The sequence below is a fragment of the Stegodyphus dumicola genome, chromosome 1 (genome assembly GCF_044657685.1).
Source record: "Stegodyphus dumicola isolate Sdum_Otavi_A_Nest chromosome 1, ASM4465768v1".
Taxonomy (NCBI): Eukaryota; Metazoa; Arthropoda; class Arachnida; order Araneae; family Eresidae; genus Stegodyphus; species Stegodyphus dumicola.
This window is the reverse complement of record NC_140768.1, coordinates 279,561,251-279,583,377: the sequence shown is the minus strand read 5'-3', so window position 1 is coordinate 279,583,377 and position 22,127 is coordinate 279,561,251.

Genomic DNA, 22,127 nt, shown 5'->3' with positions numbered 1-22,127 from the left:
TAGAATTTCAAGAATGGGATATGTTCTATTTTTCGAAACGGTGAGACATCATTCACAGACAAAAAGAAGAGAGAGTTAATTTTTATCATGTCTATAAGACATGATAAAAATTAAAAATTAACCAAAAGTTTTTTTTTTTTTTTTTTTTTTAACTCAAAATTTTTTTCCAGAGCGCTGAGAAATTTTTCCCAGTCGACTCAGTCATCCAAACAAGACATCTAAAATTGTTTCTAGAAGGAGCTCTCATTTTTTTCTATTTAAGGAACTCGAGTTTCGGCTTCCCATCAGTCTGTACTCTGCATTCAACCTGGATACCCATTCTTTGGAGATAGGGGGGGAAACTTTCGCAGTTTTTTTTCCTGAAACCCTCTATGGATCAGAGAATCTCACACATATCCTCCTCCGTGGATCGAAATGGACTGACCGCCATATCAGTTTTAGATAATAGTTTTGAATTTTCCACCTCCTCCACAAGATTGGACTATCTCAATATTTTTTTTAAAGAAAAACAAAATTATTTTTTATGATTATTCTACAATTTTTAGGTTTTCTTTCCCCCCCACTCCTCTTTAAGAAGAATAAAAACATAAAGCACATTGAAACAGTTCCGATAAATTTTGAAACTGAAAATCCGTCACCTTGTTCTCCACGGGACTAAAATAAGTTTCCCCGGTCTGAGAATCTTCTTGGATTTGAAGAGGTTCTCTCATCACACTCTGAAGCCAGGTCGAAAAGAGGAGAGCGTCTGGACCCAAATCGTTGAGGAGTTTTTCCAGGGAATCGAAGGTGATAAAAGGAGTATAGCGGAGAATCCGGTTGGGGCGGTCCGACGTATCGATCCAGAGATCCGTCGTTAAGGATCGGTAAGGGCGAAAAGGGGCTCGAGAGATCCATTGCTGAATAGTCCGTTGACTTTTCGAACTCATCCAAGTCCCTTGCTGGGAAAGGCAAGTCACGAGTTCCGATCCTCGAAAATAGAGCGTGCCCGACCCCAAGTAAAACGTGAGGAGAATTGTCTTGGCGAAACGGAAACGAATCGCGAGGGAAAAAGACTCTCGCCGTAACCACTCCATGGCATTTGGTTTTTTCTCTCTCTCTCTCTCTCTCCTGAGGACGAGATGGAAAAAAAAAAGAAAAGACAACTTTTCTCTCGGTTTCTTTTATATATAGGAAGAGAGAGGGGAAGGAGTGTTCTCGAAAAGACTCATGGGAAATTTCCTCTTCTTCTTCTTCTTTTTGGGGTAGGTGGGAGGAACTCGTTTTTTTTTTGGCGGAGAGAATGCGTCGGATGACATCCCTAGACATTAAAAAAAAGAATAGATAAGATGGATTCTTCAAATGAGAAATGCGGGGTGGCTAAGGGATCTTATTCCATTTTTTTTACTTTTCTAAATAACAAATAGAATCGGGTGGATTCCATTTATCTCCTTCTAAAAAATATAGCAACACTTGATCCTTTCCGTCCTTTTTCATTTCCTGTTGACGTGTTAGATACTTTAGAGCCTCTTCGATTTTAATTAAGTAACCCCGATAGACCATCCGATCATCAATACTCCCGATATTGCGTTCGAGAGCCATTCTATAAGCAGCTTGAGATTGGAAAGGAGAATAATTATCAAAGTAGGTATTACGGCGTAAATGTTTAGGATGTTCGACTATAAAAAAATATTGTGTATAAATGCATTGATCTAATCCCGTAAATTCTAGTTTGATTAAGGGATACTGAGCCACGTCCGAGGGTTGGTAGGCGAATCGGTAGCCGGACTCTTCTTCAAATTCCTGATACGCGACTCTGAACCATTTGAATCGAGGGTCGTCGTCTTTCTTGAAGCGTCTTTTATCCATTTGTCCATGCGGGAAATCCCATTCATCTTCATAAGCTAATTTAGCCTTGTACCGATCATAATCGTCTTGTAAATTGGGATGGAGAGTCGGATAAATATGGTTTTCAAATTCATCTTGAAGCACCGATATTTTTTCCAAATCGAAGGGTGGTTCGATACGTTTATTTTTTAAAAGCTGAATTAAATAATTTTGAACACAGTATGGCATTTTTCGATGAATCATCACCACCTGTCCTGATGAGGTCTTTACCACTAAACCATATGAAGTAGAGTATTTGTTTCTCTGGATCATCTGAAAAAAGGAAAAAGAGGGAAAAATTCCTTGATTACCTATCCACTCAATGAATACATTTATGAACAGCAAATTTCACTAATTGTTGGAGCGCTAGCATAGCCATAAATCGATGACAAGATTTCGATCGACAAGATGGACATTACTGTGGCTGACGATGTTGAGGTTTGTAAATAACAGTCCATAAAAACTTGAGGGATACTGAGCCACGTCCGAGGGTTGGTAGGCGAATCGGTAGCCGGACTCTTCTTCAAATTCCTGATACGCGACTCTGAACCATTTGAATCGAGGGTCGTCGTCTTTCTTGAAGCGTCTTTTATCCATTTGTCCATGCGGGAAATCCCATTCATCTTCATAAGCTAATTTAGCCTTGTACCGATCATAATCGTCTTGTAAATTGGGATGGAGAGTCGGATAAATATGGTTTTCAAATTCATCTTGAAGCACCGATATTTTTTCCAAATCGAAGGGTGGTTCGATACGTTTATTTTTTAAAAGCTGAATTAAATAATTTTGAACACAGTATGGCATTTTTCGATGAATCATCACCACCTGTCCTGATGAGGTCTTTACCACTAAACCATATGAAGTAGAGTATTTGTTTCTCTGGATCATCTGAAAAAAGGAAAAAGAGGGAAAAATTCCTTGATTACCTATCCACTCAATGAATACATTTATGAACAGCAAATTTCTCTAATTGTTGGAGCGCTAGCATAGCCATAAATCGATGACAAGATTTCGATCGACAAGATGGACATTGCTGTGGCTGACGATGTTGAGGTTTGTAAATAACAGTCCATAAAAACTTGAGATGTACCTTTTGATGAATTTTTTCTCGAGTGGGTTCATTCGCCACGTAGAGTTTTTCAATATGAAGTCGTTCCAGATCCGCATTCAATTGCTGAATAAATTCCTTCGTATGTGTTTTCAGGTCTCTGGCTATAAACCAGACGCAGTTCGTAAGAGTATATCCATCAGAGGTGACAGCCAACACACCAACAATTTTTTGGTGGAGCTTGGTCTGTGAGGACTTCTTCTTTCTAGAGCGCTGATGAGTGGATGACGAGGAAGGAGAAGACAGTATTTCCAAAGAATAAGTTGGAGAAGGAGAAGACTTTTTCGGTACTCTAAAAACGGGTGAAAATGGTCCATAAAAAGTGGGTTCCGTATCTGGAATATCCTCAAAGGGATCTTCTTCACATGAAATGACTAAGTTATCCGTTGCCATGTGTTCGCTATCTTTTTACGAAACAGAATGAACTCCGATTTCTTTTTCAACCATTTATATACTAAGAGAGGGGGGGAATAAAATAGGTAGAGGTATCGAGATATCGTTGAAAAATATTTTTAAGAACTAGGAGAAAAAATTCTTCAGTAAAAAAAAAAAAAAAAAAACTTTTTGTTAATTTTTATCATGTCTTTTAGACATGATAAAAATTAACTCTACCCTCCTTTTCGTTTTGAATGATGTCAACATGTTGTCTAGACATGTTTGTAAACAATAGACTTCCAAGAAAAACATGATCATTCTTAGAAATCTATTTTTAGGAAAGGTGAGACATCATTCAAAACAAAAAGGAGGGTAGAGTTAATTTTTATCATGTCTAAAGACATGATAAAAATTAACAAAAAGTTTTTTTTTTTTTCACCCGATTCGATTGACAAGAAATCCCAGTTTTTTATTAAGAATGGAATTTCTCTTCTATATATTTCAGCATTTCAAGTTTTGATTCAGATCCCTCTGTGCTGTTGAAAAAGCCTGCACTTCAACTCTTCTGGAAACAGTTTAAGCCATGTCTTCTCTCAAGATTCTCTTTAGATCCAGCAAAGATGTGGATTGAGTCTCGTGAAAACAGTTCATTGTTCAAGAAATTCATAGAAGGATGGGGAGGTCTTTTTAAATGTATTATTTCTTTTTATTAACTCTTTTCTTATGTTTACGACCTTGACAACTTGTTGCTTTCTCAACTTCAGGTTTTTTGGTCGGCTGTCTAAAATCAGCTCTTACCTCAGTGGACGATGCATCAAATTCCATTGTACTGAATTCTCCATTTCCCGAAAAGACTTCTTTCAACATGTGAATGGCTTCTTTGGTCAATTCTAATGTTTTATCTATCGTTTTATTCTTTTCATTTTCTCTACGTTGGAGGATAGCGGGAGTTAAAAAAGGATTTTGACAACAGGGTTCAAATTCTTTCGTTTTGTCTTTGCGATTATGACGATGTATTTCTATAATCTTGTCATCCGTATCATCGGGGTTTATCCATATTTCCAAATCTAACTCTTTACCTTCAGAATTTTTGGGAGATAGATGAATAAGTACAGGATCCATCGCCATGGTTAAATTATTGCTTCTTCCTTTCTTATTCCTCTTCTCCCTCTTCATTTTTTTTCAAAGTTTTTTTTATATAATCCACTCTTCAAGTCCCATATTCAACGAATATATTTCTGGCTTTCTTTAAAAGCTTGCAATAGCCACTGAAATCGGTATCGTATCAAGTAGGCCAGAGCTCCAAAGTAAAATAATAGAATTAAACAGACGACATAATAATGAATCTTCAATACGTTGCCCAGTAAAGCGAAAAGAATCGTAGGACCTGCCGTTACCAGTAGTAAATGAATGGCGAACGTTTGTCTCTTCGACCATCCTTCCTCTTTGGGGCTTTCGTCTTCCTTTTCAAACCGACTCAATTCTTGGTCCGTTTGAAAATTTTTCTCGATTCGTTTGAAATGAGATGTCATTCTTGACCTCTCGAAATTTTAGGAACACTTGTTCCATGTACAATGACATAATCGTACGCTGCGTTGCCTCGCAAGACCCGTTTTGTGAACCGTAAAACCGACTGATTCTCTGGACAATAAATCGGTCGGAATTCAACAGATTGGTCGGTCATACATTCTCGTTTTCCCGTTAACCTATGCTTTTCGTCTATGTGTGTATATTCCAAAACACAGGGGGAAGATAGATCGCCCAGAACTCGATGCACGTAGGGTCCACATTCACAGACGTGTCGTTCGGCGTCCCATCCTAGTCCGGGCATGTTCCACAAATCTCGAACGCAGTAATCGACAGAACAGACCCACGGAGATGTTTGAATCATTCGATTACCTCGTCGATCTAAAGAATGGCATTGACATTGGTACCGGAACGATCCATCTTCTAACGTTTCGTGATAATCGGCTACTTCTTGAGCGGGTTGTTGGGTTCGATGATCTATTAAAACATTGAGAGAAGGATCACGGGCTTCTGGATGTTGACAGGGATGGGTGAAAGAGGAACGAGGAGCACAGAGCCATCCCGAGGCCGAAAAAATAGGAATTTCCGAGGAAGAAAGACAAGCGGTCCGGATTCCTTGGGAAATTCAATAAGTACCCGGTTCGAGATGATTCCATGTTTTATCAGAAAGAGTGAGTTTTTCGTAAAACGTGGGATTTGTTTCACAGAGCTGAGAACAATCGCAATGGCTATCGGGACACTGAAAGATTTGGAAAGGGCAATACGTCTCGGTTGAAATTTCTGGTAAGGCTAATGATGATGAGGGAGGAATAGAAGGCATCCGGAGATCGGGTTTATAAAAAAGATTCAAGAGAGTCACTAGAAATACAATGCATAGAATAATCGCGCTCGGGTGTATCATTTTTCTTTCTTTCCTCCTTTATAAATTAGAACCGGTTCCAATCCCTACGAGTTCTCATTATACTGTGATTCGACACTTTTCCAAGGACAAGTCGCTTCTGCAACTGTTTCCTCAAGACGTTTACGTGTTCGTCGATCAAGGTATTTGTTATTTGTACGAGAAAACCAACGAAGAAAAAACCTATATTTCAGCTATCCGGCTCGATACGCTGAAGCGGCACGATCTTTTACATTATAAATACATGCTAAAATGGCCTCATACGATTGAAATCGTGTCGTATCCGAATCATCTCACTCATCCGATGGATATTTTAAATTACAGAGCTTAAGGTTCGGTTTTGATGAAAGGAGCCGTATTCTTCACGGCAATATCGTTTTTATTCTCCGTAGTATACCAATGAGCATCGACCTCCCAAATATTTTGAATAGCCTTGCGTTGTGTTTCATAGACGGGATCGTCGAGCGATTTGAGAGGTAATAACGCGTTCGGTTGTAACCGTTGTTCGGCATTCAAACCTTGGTGAACGATCCGTTTCAACATAAACGTAAGAAACAAGCGACGTTTTCCAAAGAAAACCAGCGACTCTTCTGTATGGGTATCCATAGCCGGATGAAAAAGTGTGAAATGGCGTCCTTTTTGGGGATCCATCACGTATTGGATGACGATATGATGATACCAATCGCGTTGCCGCATTTGCGAGAGGAAGTGAAGCCGTTGCAATTGACGAAAATAACGTCGGGTTAGACGATACGAATCCATTCTGACTTACTTTTTTATCGCGCCAAGATCTTTCTTTTTTGTTGACAGGATAAACATTCACGATACAGAGCCGGCATTTCATCCAACGCGCGATCTTGTTTTAAAAAATGTCGATAATTCGGTTTGGAACAACACGCTGCTGCGTCCTTTTTCGGAATTTTTTGCTCTTTCCATAATTGGCACATCTCGTTTATGAATAAAGGCTGGATGCTCGTCATACTTTTATTCGTTTTGGGTTTATACTACTGCTATTTGTATTTCTATAATTTTTCGGTCCCGTCCCCGAAAGTTCCTTCTTCTCCTCCGACGACAACGACGCGTTTCCAATATCAGGTCGAGACCTCAAACGACAACGAGGTTTCATTTCACACCTCCACGGGAAAAACATGGACGTTTCCTCTCCCACTCGAATATTATTTCGCGGAAGGACGGATTTGGGAAAAAGATGAATGTTTTGGACAGCCCGATGATACTCAGCTCCCCGCAACGGGGAAAAACCTCTACCTGTTTTTATTACGATCGCAGAGTTTTGTACCCCGCGAAAAGTCTATGATGTATTATTATTATCGATGTCGGCACTGTCGTGTTCTAGACGTGCTCATGTGTCAAGAAGAACATTCTGCTTCTACCTGCATTCCTGTCAATCCCTGCATCGATCAGCATGACGGATCGGTTTTACCTGATCCAACCAATCGACGTTTTTATTACGAATGCCAGAACGAACAACCGATTCGAATCGCCTGTCCGCCCAAGACATTTTTCTACTACGACGCTTGCACTTCGCGAAAACATTTCGTATCTTACTGTGAAGACGGTCAACATTTTCCGATTGACGAGGTGACGTATATCGAGTGTCGTGGCCATCGACCGAAAATGATTCGATGTTCGCCCGGAGAAAAATATTCGACACATTATCGGCGATGCGTGTCTAATCTCTGCGACGGATTTCCGGATAATACGCAACGACCTCTCCCCATCGTCCAAAAAGGATCTTTTCTGTACTCTCCGGGTTACGCGATTTGTGAAAACGGAATGGTTCGAGACACTATATCCTGTCCTCTTTCCTGGGACACATGGACCGGCGATGCCTTATTCCATTTACCGATGGTGTACGACGAAACGTCCCAAACATGCCAACCGCCTCTTTTCTGTGAAAATGTTCAACCGAGCTCAAAAGAAATTGTCGTTCCCGCTCACGAGTATACGAAACATCTCCCGTCCTATCAATTTTCAACATCCTTGGATCGAGCTGTAGCTTACAAATGTGATCCAACCCGAAAACGTATGGTTCTAGAACCAGGCTATCGAGTGTCGGATCAATATACGGTTGAATGGGCTTGTGAGGATAAGTCGTCGAAACTCGCGATAGGCGATACGAGCGATCGATATTTTGATTGCGCTCGGAGGGAAATTCAAACGTGTCCTCCTCAAATATTTTTTGACGGAAATGAATGTCGACCGCGCATCCCCGGCGCGTTTCAGTATCGGCATCTCGATGTGTTTAAATTCGATCATTTATCGATCGTTGCGAATTGGATTCGGCCCTGCACGACTCTTGATCATGAACCTCGTACCTCTTGTGACGAAACCAACGAAGAAGTTTATATTCCCGGCTATAATATTTGTTCTCATCCCGACTGCACGCCGTACCCATTCCTCAAACAATTGAAAACGGCTATTTATTTACCCACTTCTCCTCACATGTGTCTTTTCGAAAAGGGAAAAATTCGAAAGAAACGCGTTCGACGGCAAGGTTTGAAATTTTGGTCGCAGCGATTTGTGAAACAGGCTTCGACTTATAGCGTTCCCGAAACGTGTCGTGAAGGCCATCGCATACGATCGGGACGATTTATTCCCGATTCCGTATTATACGCCACTTGTAATTGGCGTCAACCTTTTGTCTTTTGTCCTTCTTCCTCCACAGAAGGAATTCGAGCCACTCTGTACGGGTATCACGTATGCGTACCCAAAGAAGAAGCCTATGAAGGGATTTTACCGGCTGGATTAACCCTTCGACTTGAAGTTCAAGAGCTGAGTCGTATTATACCGGAACATGGAGCGCGATATAAAATAGATGGACGAGAAGCTGTTTTTGATGCGACGCAGCATCCCGAAGGTATCCCCCTCCTTACCTCAGTCTATGAAATTTGGACCGAGCGCGACATGAAATTGTTTTTTAGAATTCTCGTCACGCATCCTCGTTCAGCTTACTGGGAAGACCGAAAATTAAAAGCCCTCCCCGATCCTGACATGACGTTGTTGTACACGGGTGAAATGACCGAAAAGCCCGTCACGACCGATGACTATCCGGTCTCGGCCGACTCGTTGATTCAAATGGAATAAAGTAGAAAAAAAATGGATCGTTATTTAGGTCAAGACATATTGTTTTACTCTACGGTTTATATCAGCATCATCCTAGTCGCAGTCACCTTCTTAACGAACCGGCTCATCTTTTTATTTTTATTAGTCCTCACGTTTGGTCTAGCCGCTTACATGGCTTATTTGACCGTTCATAATTCCGAACATCTCAAAACGACGGGACAATCGATTGAAGACTGGATTCGAAAGATGTATCAAAAGATAACTGGATAACCGGAGGTGACTCATGTAAATATCAAGATCGGTAAAGGAAAAAAACATGGTTTCGGTTTACACCATAGATGAATTTGGAAAAGAACGATATCCAAAAGATCCTAAAAAACCTAAACAGGAGCTATATTATTTCGATAATGACAATCGACCTATTTTTGCCAAAGACGAGCATGGAAATGAATATTACGCTGTGGAATATCGGGGTCATGAATATATAGCGCTTCCTCGTCGGTAAGCCAAATCCAATTCCGGAGACGAATTTTATCCTAAATTAAACAATGGAGGAGAATACCCGTTAAATTCATTGGATGTAAATGTGAAAACGTATGCTGTCAATGCGAGGGGAGGAGAGATTTATCCTAAATCCAGCATTGGAAAAGAATATTATATACAGGATAGAATTCGGGAAAAGCCAGAGACGAATTACATCCGATATGCACGAGACGAAAATGGAAATGAGTATTACCCGAAAGATCATAAAAACGAGGAATTTCTCTATATCTATCTAAGTTATGCTAAAAAAGCGAATGGTGATGAATTTTATCCGAGAAAGTGGTATTATTGAAAGATCTTCAGGAGAACAGTATCCGCAGCATGGACTCATCTGAAACGAAACTTGGAAAGCTTAAATAGATAAACGAGTCCATTATTAAAAAATGGTATCTTGTCCATCGAGTCGGCTGGAAAAAATTTTTCACAGCTGAAAAAAAAAAAAAAAAAAAAAAAAAAAAAAAACTTTTGGTTAATTTTTATCATGTCTTATAGACATGATAAAAATTAACTGTCCCCTCTTTTTGTCTGGGAAGGATGTCTCACCCATTCGAAAAAACAAACCATGACTCATTCTTGGAATTCTATTCTTTAGAAAGGAGTGATGGTCTATTTTTAGAAAGTGTGAGACAACATTCCCAGACAAAAGGGGGAGATAGTTAATTTTTATCATGTCTAAAGACATGATAAAAATAAACCAAAAGTTTTTTTTTTTTTTTTTTTTTTTTTTTTTTTTTTCATCTAGAAATTTTTCTCAGCTCTTACAGTTTTTTCCCAGCCGACTTCATCCACAAAACCAGACATGTTAAAATTGTTTCTGGAAGAGACTCTTGCTTATCTATTTAAACTCCAAGTTTCACTTCAGATCACTCTGTGCTGTGAAAGAAGAAACATCTTCTTGTAATTTGTAAGTACTAACTGATTTTTTAGTTTATTCACTGGTTAGTTACTCCCCCTCCAAGTCATTCGTTTTTTTTCCCCTCCAAAAATCTTCAGCTTTTATTTAGAATGACGATAAAAATAAAACACAAAAAGGAAAAAGATGGTTACGCATAAGTAATGCATGTAGGGTTGAAATAGGAAGGTGAATCCTGTTAACAAATAAACAATTATCGTGAAATAAATCCAATTTTTCGGGGCTCTTTCGTCTATTCGTGATTTTTGGAGAAATGACATTCGCGTTTGGGGTCGATCGGTCATGGGTACTTTATGGATAGCATCTAAATATTCTTGCACTTTCTCGGCAAAGAAGAGGTATCGATCGCTCGCATCTTCTTCTAACACGTCCCATAGAAGATCGGGTGTGATTTCTAGAACATGGTCCGTTTCCGATTGATAAAACTGAACGTCTAATCGCCAGTCGATATCGTAAAGAGTTCGAGCGGTCAGCACTTTATTGAAATGAAACGGATCCAATATATCGAGTACGGCGGACAGAATACTTATACCCGTCAGCACATTGGAAGTAACCGAGAATCCTGTCGCGGCGATTCTGGAAAGTGTTGCGAGCGTACTTAATTGGGTCCGAACGACGGCTTGAAGGATGGCCGATTGAATGGGAAGAGACTGCATACTCAATTTGGTTAAGAGTTTAGGCATTCGTTTTTCAAGGATTTTTTGCGCGGCTTCTAATCCAATATCGATCCCTACATCAATCGCCAATTCATGAACCAAGGACCGTTTCACATGTTTCTTGGGCCAATTTTGTACAAAGTCGGGAAGATGAGGAGGATATGGTGGTAACGTATGATTTTTTTGCAGAGTGGAAATAGATCGATAGATACTGCTTCCCAAGAAAAATTCGCCAATATCTTGCCCCGTCGTCGTCACACAATCAGACCCGTTGAAAACAAGACCGTACGCTTCACAATAAGGCTGGTTGAGTCGTAAATGACCCTCGACGAGATTGAGGCCGGCATGATGATGAGGAAGAGAAGGATGATTCAATTGAAAGAAAACTTGTTCGGGCAAGAGAGCTAATAATTTCTTGGCGAGATTTACGGCTACACATTTTCCATTTCGATATTCCGTGTCCATACTCTGCTGCGTGTTGGAATATAAACGATCGCAGGCGGGTTGGCAAGCTAAACTGAAACCCGTTCCGAGTCGAATCCATCGCGTTTCATCTTCCGGGAAACACGATTCTAAATTTTCTTGGAAAGGGAAGCAGGCAATCATGTCACATCCCGTTTGCGTAAAAACAAATTTTTCGACGACGTGACATTGTTCCGGATCGAGGGTTTTAGGTATGTAGTAATCCCGTTTGGAGTCGGCTTTTCTTATTTGGAAGGTGGTATGTTTAAAAATAAAAGCGTACCGACTTTGAAGAGCTTGTTCGTAAATATAGAGTTGAGTCGCTTCTTGAGCATACCGAATAGCGTGATCGAGATCGTAAGAAGTGACAGTATATTCATTTCTATTTTGAAACGAATCCCATTTCATCTTGGAGGAGGGCTTTGTTCCTATATATCGAAAAAATGTTCGATGTTGTTGCTTTTTTTAACAACAAAAATAAAAGGATTCTTTTTTTTTTATATAGTAACAAGTATAAAATGAGATTCAATTCAGTATTTACAGTTGCGTATGGAACATATACAAAAACCAGTTCCAAAAAAAATTTTTTTAATTAAAAAATAAATTGTCTCAACTATAAAATCCTATAAATTTTAGTTTTTACAGTTGCGTATGGAATAGCGATAAAAACCAGTTCTCAAAAATTTTTTTAATGAACTATCTTATCTATAAAATCTTGTCAAAATCAGTTTTTACAGTTGAGGATGGAACCTGATGAAAAAATATTTTGGAAAGGATGCTATTCGAAAAACATTTTATCATGGTTAGTAGTTCTTCTTGTAAAGGACAAAAACAAGTTTATTTCGTCTAATATTTGTGCATCTAAAGTATTTAAATCTATTCCAAAAAATATATATATAGTCTCCCACATACCTTCAATGGACTGTCCACTCTTTATATTCCATTAAAGAGCCATGGAAAAAATGTTCCGAGTCTCTAGGGGTTCATTTTGCCTTGTTCACTACTTGTAGTTTCTACATTTTCGTCTTCACACTCTAGTCTTTCGAAGGAAGCTTCTACAGGATCTTCTCCTCCCCTTTCCGATGGAGGTGGACTCTCGGGATAAATAGGATCTTCTTCCCCCTTTTCCGATGGAGGTGGACTCTTGGGAGAAGGATAACGAACAGGTTGTAAATCGACAATCGAAGGGTCGAAATAATCACTCGAAGCTAAAGTAGGGTCCTACATATTATTTCTGTTTTTCTTCTTGATTCTAGGATCCTCTCTCACATTCTTTCTCTTTTGAGAATTATTTTCTTGTTGATTCTTTTTCGCCTGGTATTGTTCCAATTCTTTCGTCTTCCAGACTTTAATTTCGTAAAATATATTTGAAAATAGATCCTCTCCAAGATACTTTAAATACAATGCAGCCCATTTGCTTACTTCATCAATGGTAGAAGGTGTAGTGTTTATTATTTCTTCTATAGTACGTCGAATCACATCCACGTAGAGAAGAGATTCCGATCGTTTGGAAACTTCGTGATATAAACAACGGACGATTCGAGCATGAACTTCTTTAAAATCTAGAGCTTCTTGTTCGTTTAAAGGTGTTTTTTCATCTCCTCCGTACTGTAGATTAAAAACATACTTTTGCAGATCCTCGCCCAGCAATCCGTCTACGGCAAATAATTTATACACTTCTATCTTAGGTATTTCCTGTCGTTTGAATAAGATGTTGGAAAGTCTTATTAGATCGGTCGATCTAGAATAGTCTTTAGATAAAACTTTCTCGATCATATTCCATTCATCTGGCGTGGAGATGGTTTTATTTTGTACCAACTGCTGTTGCACATCCATCCATAAACGCCAAATGGTATTTAAACAGTATCGATAGACGGGTACAAGAGGTTTCAAATCTTGAATCAAGGTCCACGGAAACATCATCATATTAGCTATTCTTTTTAAAACTCTCAACTGAACGGTGGTTTTAGTCGTAAACAAATTAGATTGATTAAATTCTTCCAGCACGACTTCATCCAACACGTACTTGAGACGATCCTTCAAGGGTAATGTCAAAGGCTCCAGGGTTACAGTGTTTTCCTGATCCATCTTGTCCTCAGTATGAAATGAGAAAATCGTCTCAGCTCCAGCTGTTTATATACTGTGAAACGAAAGGGGGGGAGGTAGAAAGGAGAAGCAAAAGTTGGGTAGTAAAAAAAAAAAAAAAAAAAAAAAACTTTTTGTTAATTTTTATCATGTCTTTAGACATGATAAAATGATTTTTATCATCTTTTCGAACATATTTCTAAAAATAAATTTCCAAGAAAGAAATGAGTCATGTTCTATTTTTAGAAACATATCGAGACAACAGATTAACATCATTTGAACAAAAGGGGGGATAGTTAATTTTAATCATGTCTGAAGACATGATTAAAATTAACAAAAAGTTTTTTTTTTTTTAATACAGCTTTGGAAATTTTTCCCAGTTGGTTCGATCGATAAAACCAGAAAAAGGATTTCCACTTAACTATTTAAATTACTCGAGTTTTGGTTTCAGATCAGTCTGTGCTTTGGATACCAGCCTCGAAAGAGCTTCAGTTAAAGTCTATTATATACACATTTTGGTAAGTGAACTTTATTATTTTGTTGAATTGCTTGGATATTGTTTCTTTTTCAACTCGTTGTGTTTAAGCTCTTTTCTTTCTCAAAACAATACGAGCTTGTCGTGGCAATCGATCTCGAGCTGTTGGATGCCGTCGTGAGCAATGACTTAATAGATATCGACAAGCTTTATTGGGAATTTTCTTATTTCGTATATGGGCCCCACCTTCGGTCACAAACGTAATGGAATGGTTACCATATTTATGAAGCAATCGATTAGGACCCACACGAACGGTTCGAGATCCAAGAACGTATCCTCGACGTTTTCTCATAGGTCTTCTACGAATGGGTCTTTGTGTTCCTCTACGATTGATATTGGAAGGAGAAGAAGAAGATGCAGACGATGAAAAGGAAGCCGAACGACTTCTTCTTACAGGACTTCTTCTTCTAGAATGACGTATTTCTAAACTACGACTACGATTTCTCTGACTTTTTCTTCTTCTTGGACTTGGACTTCTGCTCCTGCTTAGACTTGGACTTCTGCTCCTTCTTGGACTCGGACTGCGTTTTCTTGGACTTCTTCTTGAACTTGGACTCGAACTTCGAGAAGGAGAAACGGACGGTCGAATAATGTAAGGGCTAGTGGTTACATCGGATTTGGCATACGTGTGGAGAGGAAATTGAAGTTCGAAATCGTCGGGAAGGTCGACTTGGTTTTGAATTTGTGAAGGTAGAAATATCGTCATAATAAATAACTTCGGGTGTTCCAAGAGGTGGAATTTCCTTCGAAACATCATCCTCGTTAGGATCATTCATTCTGACTTTATTTCAATCGAAACACGGATCCGACGACAGGATCTAAGTTATATCGCATAGAAGCTCGATACGCATCTTGAACCGATGTGCAAAGAATATATTCCAAAGGTCCGAATCGTTTCTTTTCTAAAATAATGGGAAGATCGACCGTCCCTGCTCGATAAAAAGGCGTGAGGGAGAGAATTTCATTCAATTGTAACACGTTCCCGTGCTGGAATTCCCTACAACAGAGATAATCGATCCATTTCTGAACGAGTTTCTTATAAGCACGAGCTTCCGCGGACGTTTTAAAACACAATTGCCAGCCTTCAATGCGATCGATATGATTCAGCATGTAATCAAAAGCTGTCCAAAAATGAAATAACAGTGACGACGTATTCCGGAAGGACGTGAGATCGATTAAAATCCATGACATGTTTTCTAAGGGAGTCGGATCGGGATTCTCGGGACTGATCCATCGATCCAGGGTAGGACTAGGACCGATCGAAAGAGCTTTCTTGGACTCTTTAACTTCGGGTAGATCCGTTTTGTAAAGGAACGTCTGTTCCAAATCTATCAGCTGTTTGGTTTTTTCCATATACCTTTCTAAACTTCCCGGGAAATGAAAATAGGATAAATAGGAACACGTATGGTATCGATCGATAAAAATCATGTGGCTCGTTAAAATGACGAGGTGTTGAGCCGTTTTAATGTCGTGGTGTAAAAAGGCATGCGGAAAAGGTTCAATGTAGAATAATAAATCGCACGTGTTCGTGCTCAATTCTTCCGGTTTAATCACACGCACATGAGGGGAAGACGGGTACGTATAAAAGGGACAAATGACAAAAATGGTGAGGTGGGATAAATGTTTGGAAATGTAATCGTTGATCACATAGGGTAATCGACTCAGGTTCCCAAACACAATTGTTTTCTTGTGTTGGAGAAGGTACTGAAACAATTCGTCTAAATGATTCATTCTTTGCTCTTCTTTTTCTTTTTCTGAAATAAATGAAAAAAAATATTTAAAAATAAGGAACCATGAATTCAGAAACGATTATGAAACAAACTGTAGCTTGCATTTCTTGGTTTTTGAATGAAACGTTCGGTCCCTCAATTGCCGATCGGTTCAACCAAGAAATTCAATGTTGGCCCGAGACGTGGAACCGGTTACGCGAATGGTTAGTTCATACGCCGATGCAGAATCCCAAAGATTGTATTTTATCGTTTGCTCAAACTCTGCCTCAGTACGAAACGTTCCAGGCCTCTTTAGAAAATTCGCTCGCTATTCACGAAGAATTTTGGAATAAAGTATTTACTAACTTGAGAGTTGCCCAGTCGCTTTTAGGATCCCCATGAATATTTCGAAGCTAGAACCGTTCGGTATCTTTGCTTTAGCGAGCGGATTACTCTATTCCATTTGCGTGTTGATTGTGCATGAGGAAGAAACTCACTTTAAATTTCATTTCACGGTCTTAACGCTCGTCATTTTTCTAGCGCTCATGGCCATCACATCTTTCAAATATTTAAAATACCGTTATCAATGTGAGAGAATGGAAGATATAATGTCCGCTTTGAAAATTCAATAATAATAATAAGAAGAAAAAAGCACTTCCATCATGAATTTTGTCGAACAGTTATACGAAATGACGTTGGATGAAATGGCCACTTATTTAAGTGAGAAAGATCCTATTTTCCGGAAATTGTTCACTGAATATGTGGAGTATGCCAATTTATTACCCGAAGAACAAACTCAAGCCGAAACGCTTTACCGACAATATTTTCCAGAATCGGAGGATACTCTCGACGCGTTTATTGACAATTGGCGACGGTTTAAATTACAGTATCGTTCCGACAATGGCCGACAGGTCGAAGAAGATGTTGAACCGGACGAGGTGGAAGTTCGTTCTCAAAAAGGTGGACCTTGTCCGGGTTTCGTCTTTGATCCGAAGGGGAAACGACTTTACAGTCCGAGAGTCCTGAAACCGTTCAAATCCGATCGCCGACCAAATGAATTTGATGTGTTCAAGTTTCTCATGGACAAAGAACGCAATCATGAAGTGTATCACCTAAATATTGAACCGAACGCCAATGAGCTGTATTTAGATATGTCTCATGAAGATAGACGCAACATGGACACTCGAGCAGATCAAGCGCTACGGAAAATGGCGAAAATGGTGACCATCTTAAATCAAAATTGCCATTATAAAATATTGGATCTCTATAGCGAAAGACGAATCACATAAACTAAACGCGAAAAGGCAAAGAAACAAAAAATATATTATTAACATACCTGAACAGAAGCTTGTATTCAAGCACAAACTGATTTGAAGTGAAACTGGGATGGTTTAAATAAATAAGTGAAAGTTCATTATTGGAAGAAAATGGTGATGTCTGGTCAATCGAGTTAGCTGGGAAAATTTCTGAGAGCTGAGAAAAATATTTTCTAGTAGTAAAAAAAAAAAAAAAAAACTTTTTGTTAATTTTTATCATGTCTTCTAGACATGATAAAAATTAACTCTACCCTCCTTTTCGTTTTGAATGATGTCAACATGTGTCTAAAAATAGATTTCCAAGAAAAGTATGATTCATTCTTAGAGATCTATTTTTAGAAACATGTTGACATCATTCAAAATGAAAAGGAGGGTAGAGTGAATTTTTATCATGTCTAGAAGACATGATAAAAATTAACAAAAAGTTTTTTTTTTTTTTTTTTTTTTTTTTTTTTTTTTTATATAGCTCTTGGGAAATTTTTCTAGCTGACTCTGATCATTCTTGTTCTTCCTTCTTGAGTGGGCAAGATGTCAATAAAAGCAGTTGTTGGTATATTTCTTCTTGGATTGAAGTTACGCCCGTCCATCACCTTGAACGTGTTTATGAATACGAGTGACTCATCGTTATCTATGAAAGTATTTCTCTGAAAGATTTTGGATTCATCTTGGGTAGGTCTTGTCATATTTTTTTTAATTAAATCATTACTTTTTCATAAAAATGCCTCCACCTAGCATCAGAGCTATAATATGTAGCATTATATTTCCGTAAAACATCCAGTTGCGTTGATTAAAATGTTCGGCTCCTGTTTTGGGTGTCGCATCACTGTAAATAGCTGTTGCCAGGTAGCCGAAATTGAGTGACGAGACAAATACAATTCCTAATAAGATAATTATCATGATAGCCTTTGTATCCATCGTGATGTATTTTTGAATCTAGTCTTTATTCTCTTTTCGGTTACACGTAAAGTAATAAACCGACCATTAGTATATTGATCACATTGACAACCGTTGGAGCAATGAGCAACATTTTATTGTTGGCCCAGAAATCGCTCGCTGTCGTTCCTTTGGTCGTGACTTTATTCGGATCAGCAGCATCGTAAACGAAAGCCACACTGCCGTAGGAGAGACGATATACGATGAGGGCCATGATGACCAGTGTTGTCACCAGACATATTAAAATGGTTATGGCGAGAGTCGAACGAAGATTAAAACCAAACATTGTTTTATCCACTAATGATTCCTTTATTATGTGATTTCTTGATGGACTTGTCGATACCATTGAAGAAGATTGAAATGTAAAGGGATCGATTGTCCCGAATAATAGACGAGTAAATTTCGGTACATGAAACATTGGAATAGGTAAAGAAGGAAAAAACAGAGTAGATGAAATAATATCATGATGGAAACGATTCTTGATCGTTCATCAGCTTGGATTCCTTATCAGGAAGAATTTCTAAGAAGTCAATTGTTATTAACGTATCCCAAAAATATTATTTTTACAGCTCAACTCTTAGACGTGCATTTACGATATGTAACGGAACATGTTTATCCCAATTACCCCTCGGCAGAAAAATTCAACGTGGATTCTTTAAATGAGGTGGATTGGGCTCATTCCGTGATTCTGGTGAATCAAGACAGACAATTATTAATCGCTCCTGAACCGGTTAAACAGCTCGTCAACCTTGATCGGCGTTTACGGTATCATGAAGCGGCCGAAACTATATTCCATGGATTTCATTTCTTTCCTAAACTCTTCTATATATTTCAGTTTCGATGGATCGTGTTTCTGGTGTTGGTTGCGTGGTTTATCGAATGGAGAATAGACATTCAAAAAAAGAAATTCTTCTAAGAATATGGACCCAAATAAGAAGGTTTTTTCCTATGATGGAGTATAAGCTTGGATCCAGGCCACAGCACTGACTGACGATTTAAATAGTTAAGTGAAAGTTTATTCTGGTTAAAAAAGGGTAACTTCTTGTCCACATCAAACTAGCCATAAAAAAAAAAAAAAAAAAAAAAAAAAAAAAAAAAAAAAAATTTTTTTGTTAATTTTTATCATGTCTTTAGACATGATAAAAATTAACTTTACCACCCCTCACCCCTTATTTTGGTTTGAATCAGGTGTCAACATGTTTCTAAAATAAATTTCCAAGAACGATATGACTCATTCTTTTGCTTAGAAATCTAGTTTTAGAAAGGGTGAGACATCATTCACAACAAAAAAGAAAAAGGGGGTAGAGTTAATTTTTATCATGTCTAAAGACATGATAAAAATTAACAAAAAGATTTTTTTTTTTTTTTTTTTTTTTTTTCAGCTCTTAGAAAATTTTTCCAACTGACATTGTCATGTTTTGTTACTAATGGACTTTCGTATTCCTAAGCTTTTTTTTTTCATTGGTTATTTTTCTCCTTTTCTAGGTGTTCCGATCATTTCAAAGTCAGGCGTAGATGCAGTTGCATGATTCGCTGCGATCGGCATTAATATACTTGTCACGTATTTACTGACGGCATACATTTGCTGCGTGAAACGGTTATACAAAGGATTGGGGACTTTGAGAGGTTCCTTCTTTGACAATTCGTCTGGAATCAAAAACGAAACGCAATGGAGTTCCGTGGATACGTTCGTATCGTCTGCTTGCAGAGTTTCTTGGAATACGGCAAAAGCCCGATTCAAATCGTGATCGGTGACGAGTTTCGTTAAATATGGAGCGATATATTTATCGTGAATGACTTTCCCGATCACGCCATTCAACATGTCAAAGATGGAATTAAACGCCATCAATTTTTTTAACTGAATTTCCGAATGGACGCATGTTTTAGCGATACTGTACATTTTTAAAAATCCTTCGTAGCGTTCTGGAATTTCGGTCGTTGAATCTAGAACGTGTTTACTCATGGGCAGTTTTTCAATGACTTTCCGTAGATAAGAAACGAGATATTTTTCGCGAGCCGTTTCCAATTCTCGATTCATTTGCTGACCGGGATCTGTGTGTTTATTTTGAAGCTCTAATAATAGAGACACGTCCGACTCTTTAATTCGTTTATGGGTAGGTTCTTCTTCCTCCTTCTCCCCCTCTTCATGGTCCATTTCCTTTTCGGATTCTTCATGAGCGCGTTTCATTTTTATTTTGATTATATGTCTCCCTTTCTTTTATTTTGATTTTCTCTCTCTTTCTCTTTAAAAGAAATGACCTTTTTCCAACGCTTTCGTGGGTTCTCCTTTAATATCGGGAAAGACGGCTGTATCTAACGTCGCCGCATATGTTTCTACATAAGGAGCTCGAGCAAACGTAACATGCCACATGCCTTCCTCATTCGGTTTCATCTGAATACCGTTCGATCGAAGAAGGTTTGGGAGGGTTTTCAACAGTAAATGGAAAGGATTGAGAACGACATGGCCTTGATAAATTTCGGGAACGCGTCGATCCTCCTCTGAAAAAAGACATACGGGATATCGATACAGGAGCGTGTAGGCGTTCGCGTGTTGACTTAATTTTCCATCCAGTTCTTGCTCGATCAACTGGCAACGCGTGAGCTGGTTTTGTCGAATAATGGTTTCGTAGCACGTTTTAACATGAAAAATAGGATCTTCGTGGCAGTGACGCGTATGCACCGTAAAGGGAAGGTACTTAAAAACATATTGCATGTAGTCAAAAGGCCACGTTTCTTCGATTTGTAGATGGTGTTTCTTGGATTGGACCACGTAATAATTGAAAGAATAGGATAATTGAGTCGGGTCTAAATTCTCAAATTCGATGAACGCGACCGGCGAATAATCAAACATGTAGAAATAGGCAAACAGTTTCACATGATGGATCGGGGAATCGGGTTCGCTTTTAAAAATATTCGCGCAAGCATTATAGCCCTTATCGTTATTTTTCAAATAATAGGGATGATCGAGTCGCACCCCGATATTCCCATACCTCGGATCACACACACAACTTCCAAATTCTGCATGATAAAAAGTATGTTTTAAAGGCTGACCTGTAAAAGCATCGAAGGAACAGGGCTGCTGGAAGTAACCGGGTTTTTGGAAAGACGCGAGATACTTTTCGGAAAATACGGTCGGATCCCATACGTTGTTTTTTTCTTCTTCCTTCGAAAACGCTAATCGTTCGTGAGCGGTCATTTCTTCACACCCGAAACCTTGCAAAAGCGGTTTGTATCTAAAATCGCAAACACATTTACCTTCTTTCAAAGGATCTTTGTCTAAACTTTCTAATCGGCCGTGAGGTCCGCAAGCAATGTCTACGTCACAATTCCCCCCGCGTTCTTTTTGCGTGACGAGATGAGGATATTTACAAAAACAGGTCGCGAATTTCAATCCTTTTTGATTCACCAGAACCCACTCTCCCGTAGCTGAAGAACAAGTAGCATGGGGAAGGAGTTTGGGAAGACATTCACCCCGAAAACATATTTGATCGTCGTCACAATCGGTTGCGTGAATGCAAGTCGAATAAAGCGTTGTCCGCTGAGGAGGGTGGTAGGAAATGGATTGCCAAGGATGGGTTGTAGTCGTTTGTGACTCGTTTCGAAACAGGTAGATCATGATCAGGTAAAGATAAAAGACGAGAAGAAATATCCAAAGCGTCATCTTCTTTTTTTCAATAGAGGTTCACAACTTTTATTTTATCGCCTCGATCTTCATGCACCAGACCGGCATTATCTCGTTGAGCCCCTATTTGTTCAAAATATTGCAAAAATTTATATTTGGTTTGTAGATTCTGGATTGATAATAAATACTTTCGAACACTGTAGACCATATCGTTTCGTTGAACCTTCACCATTTTGACAGGGTCGTCCATTATTTTTTAAATTACTTGTTTACGCCAAACATTTGATTCAGTGCATCCTCCGTGGAGGTTCCTGGACCCCCCTTAATAACACTTACTTTCCTAGCGTTTGGATCCTCTATTGGGTCTTTAGGAAGTCCTCTTGTGTCCATCGGTAATTCTTTCTGTTCCATTTTCACCTTTTCCGCGATCGAGGTGGCTATTAACTGAAGGAGGAGAGGTTGATTAAAATTGCGGCAAGGAACGATTTTGTTCAAATA